The 4,786-nt window shown below is 34.6% G+C and overlaps 1 long non-coding RNA gene across 1 annotated transcript; it reads left to right on the forward strand.

Moving 5' to 3' along the window:
* The first annotated feature begins 1,075 nt into the window (after positions 1-1,075).
* Positions 1,076-1,508, forward strand: LOC111789370. Its single transcript, XR_002814328.1, has 2 exons — positions 1,076-1,173; positions 1,252-1,508. It is a non-coding gene; the product is annotated as an uncharacterized LOC111789370 (long non-coding RNA).
* The last annotated feature ends 3,278 nt before the right edge of the window (positions 1,509-4,786 follow it).

Genomic DNA, 4,786 nt, shown 5'->3' on the forward strand with positions numbered 1-4,786 from the left:
TTTTTTTTTTTTTTTTTTTTTTTTTTTTTTTTTTTTTTTTTTTTTTTTTAGTCATTTCTCTTTACCCAAAATGTTGGTTAGACTTGGCTTTTTCCTCATTTAATGCCACCGGTATGAGTTATTACAGATACACTCGCTAGCTGGATCTGTGCGTGCGTAAGTCGTGTGTAGAGAAGTACTACACATCCAATTTGTACTTTACTTGAAAGTATCAAACCATAAAATATTTTTTAAAAGATAGGTCTCACAATGGATGCTTGTGTTTGCATTTTTTGACCCGAATAATGGAGTTACTTAATATTCCTTAAAATGCTTAAGTCACGTGCTACTTTTATTTTTCAAGTAAAGGTAAGACACTTCTATGTGGATGACGTCATCGTAGTGAAGGCCATGGACCGAAGGTAGGAGAGTTGCATTTACGTTTAAATTTTATCCTTTAAGTTAGATTAGGGCGCTTTGGTTACTTCAAGTTATTTATAGTGACGTCTCTATTTCATTAGGTAAGATGACAAAAGGGAGAGTAGGAGGGAGTTTGACTTTGACTTGTAACGTTAACCGTGGGGGAACCCTGGGGGTTGGCAACAAGTTAATACACATTTTTGAACCACATATGTCATGTCACAAAACTATAGTAAGCACCAAATTTGATATCAATACTCTACATTTGGACTTATCACATACACGTTCAAATTAGGGATTTGAATTCATATCTATCTTACACGTTCAACATTCACCTTTTTTCTCTCCGTATGTCGGTTGATATTTCTTGAATAAAAAGGTCTGAGAAAAAATTAGTTGTCATTTCCAAATTAGTTAAAAGTTAAGGCTGAATCTTCATCATTGGTCGGTGATCAAAAAGGGGAAGGAAACAAATTAAAAACCATACAACTCTAGCACGTCTCCTTTCCTTTTGAGAAAAAAATTCTGTTTTCTAGCATTTTCCAGCCGTTTTATTGATGCTAATCTTAAATTAATCCACTAAGTTTAATTAACCAAATGTTGTTGAGTATTTAGATCGTTTAAGCAGCTTAAGAAACTAATATAAATAGGAACATGAATGTGATAATCTGAACCACAAACAAAAGATGATAGCAAGGATGGGCAAGAAGTTGATTTGCGTTGCTCTCCTATCGTTTCTTCTCCTCAGCCTTGTATCCAATTCTCACTCTATTGGTAAGCCTTTGATACTCCTTCTAACACCCAAATATGTTGTTTCAATCGCTTAAGTTCTTGCAAATCATTGCATTGCAGATCAATCAAAGACTTGCCCACAAGAATTTCGTTCAACAGGAACATGTGGAGGGTGGATTGGAATCTCAGAATGCTACACTGAATCAATGGCAAGGAATGGAAATATCCCACCAAAGGGCTGCAAATGCATTCCCCATGGTGCCAACTCTCGCATTTGCCGTTGCAATGCTGTGTGTCCCTAAATCTCCAATGCTGTTCTTACATTTCGAGTGCTTGTAATACCAATCAGTTTTAAATAAAATGGGGTTGGATTTATGAACTTTAAGCACTTTTTAGAGTATATGAACCTATGTGGTGCAAACTAAAAGTCGAGGTAACTTAGGTGCAAAATAAAAGTTAAGGTTAGAGAGAACGAGGCAGCATGAGTGTTGAAGACAAGCTCGAAAAGGGTCGGAAAAGGTCTTAGACCATAACTTTAGAAGTTGGAGTTTTAATATAAATTTCTTAATGCAACTTTTGAGTTAAGTTGTCTATATGAAAGATGAAAGATCACCAAATTTGGTGTATAAATTAGACACACAACAGATGCTCCACGGGGCCATATGACCTCCGCCAAAATCACATTTACTCTGGAAAGATTAGAAATGTCACAAAATATACTCTAGCATGAAGAATTGTGTTTGCTCTCCATCATCCTTGGGCCCTGTTGCCTAAGTGAGCTACCTTTTGACGCGTACGTATGTTATAGTGAGAGCTAGTCTTGTGAGACGAATGTCTCAGGCAATTTTCTTTCAAAGATAATGTCAGATGATGGGGATGACCCAACATTGCGTTCCCGCCCATGTGTCGGAGTTTGGTATATGCATTCGCTATCAAATATGGAGTTTGTAAATGACATGGAGTGGGCACAGGAGGGCCAATGGCTCAATAGAACCCTAATAGATGGATGTTCGAGATGTTCAGATGAGATTAACAATACATGAGTTTGTTCTTGATGAACATGTCCAAGTAAGCTTTAATGGTTGATGACATTCTGAGACTTGGAATGTATCAAGATATGTGGACCATGTTAATTGGGAACCAAGATGATAAGATGAGATTATACGTTGCATATGAGAGACCTTGGCCCCAAGTAGAGCTAAGGTCAAGCCGAATGACTTGGCCTAGTGTAGAGACAAATTGACTAGAATTGCAGACGATTGAACATGCATGCACACGCAGCGTGTGTGGTCGAACAAGCTTGGATTCTGAATAAGTTGTGTTTGGTTGACGAAGGCAAACTTTGCCTAAGATTTGACGAAACCACAAAGTCTGAATGAGTTGTGTTTGGTTGAGTTCTCCTTTAGGCTTGTCATGAGCATATTAATATCATGATGACTTAAGGTTCAAAAAGTATGATCGTGACACATAGCATTATCACCCTCAAGCCTCGGTTTGAGCTTGGTAAAAGCAAATCATTTCTAAAACCCATAAAACATAAACTTCCTTGATCATCGACTAATTTATGTGATTCCGTTTAAAATTATTGTCCTTGACCTGCCCAAAAATTCAAATATTCATTGTTAAACTAGAAAATATCAATTTATTCCTTTTAAAAATTATTTTAAAAAAAAAAGTATAATCCAATTTTACGTTTACATTACAAGGAAAAGGTAAGAAATCCCTATATAGGGTTAAGTTATGAAATAATATAAATATTTGCTCTATTTCCCATAAGAAAATGACAAAATTCTTGTAATTTCTCAGGTTCCTTTTCATTTAAACCATAACGCCCTAAATTTTCACTTATTTAGAGTCGTTATCATCGTCTTTGTCTATACTCATACAGAATTAAACATTTAAAACTTTATCATAAAACATAAACTTCATCTTAAAACAATATCATGGACTTACATGTTCCAAAAACATCTTTTAAATTACACAACAAAAATCTATATAAAATAAATAACATTAAAATTAAACAGACTACATTCTAATCTAAGTCTAAGAAAATAAGTATAGCTACTGTATGCATGTGTCATGGTCTCGAATTGCGATGACGTCGTCGTCAGTCGTATAGAGATGCCTTGTCTTTACCTAAAAAAGAAGTAGCACACCGCTAGAGTATTTTAAGAAATACTCAGTGAATGACCTCACTATTGGAGTCAGAGAATGCAAATACATGCAACTTATAATCTAGGGACCTATCATTTAAAAATCATCATAGAGGTGGCTTCCAATCCGGACAAAATTGGATGTGTAATACTTCCCTACATACGATCCACATGTGCGAGTGTGGATCCCCAGACAGTTCTCACCCCCTGGACCCATCATAGTCGAGCTAGCTGTCCGTAGTGACATCCGGAGATCACTAGACCTCGAGTGTCATGCGAGACATGATCATCATTATCATAATGTATGCGTTCGTACTCATCATCATAAATGGGAAAGTATCCCAATGTATATGAACACACAAAATGCATGAGGTCCCTATAGCTTTTAATCTTTAAATCATGTTTATGACACGACCGTATACATCGTTCACACATTACTCTACATGCATGCATTAACCTTCATACATTCATCATCATTAACATTAACTAGAGTTGTGTCTTTGAAAACACGTCATCATAGTGCATCGTGACATTTAGTACATGCACATTATCTTAATATGAAACATCATCATATTAAGTCATTTCATCATCATATTAAGTCATTTCATCATCATACGTCTCACATCATCTTGTTATCATACATCATTATCATCATGTCAACATCATGTGCATCATCACATCATCATATGACATCATTACATCATCATCTGACGTCATCACATCATAATATAACACCATCCCATCATCATTTAACGTAATCATGTCATTATATAACCTCATCACATCATCATATAACGTCATTACATCATCATCATTTAACATCATCACGTCATTATATAACATCATCGCATCATTATATAACATCATCACATCATCATATAACATTATCACATCATCATATAATATAAAACATAAATGACACGTGCAAGGGCCATTGGGCACGTGTTGTCGTACATAAGACAAGTTTTTTGACCGAGCCGATAGTAAGATCATTTAACTTTTTAACTTGGGCTGATGTCACTAATTTATCCTTGATAAAAGTTTGATTTTGTCTTTTCTATTGAAGTCAACCTATATAAACCTATGACATCAATTTTAAGTTAATTTTATAGACTTATGGGAGCCTCATAAACTTTGCATGGGTAGAGTCTTGAATATTATATATATATTTCAAGAATCCAACTTCTATCTTAAGAAAATTTACCATTTTTTTTTTTTTTTTTTTTTTTTTTTTAANATCCATTTTGTGGTTAGAGAGATGTTGAGGAGAGATATTTGAGGGAGAAGTTACGTGAAATTAGTGGAGAGATTGAGATCAGTTACAATTTTGTTATTATTATTTATTTATTTATGTTACATAAACAACTCTTCTAAGTAATATAAATAGGAACTTGAATGTGATAATCTCAACCACAACAAAAAATAAATAAAAAAGATCATAGCAAAGAACACAAAAGGGTGTGTAATTATGGAGAAGAAGTTGATGAGTTTTGGTCTCTTAT

This window comes from Cucurbita pepo, chromosome LG02 (genome assembly GCF_002806865.2).
Source record: "Cucurbita pepo subsp. pepo cultivar mu-cu-16 chromosome LG02, ASM280686v2, whole genome shotgun sequence".
NCBI classification, from domain to species: Eukaryota; Viridiplantae; Streptophyta; class Magnoliopsida; order Cucurbitales; family Cucurbitaceae; genus Cucurbita; species Cucurbita pepo.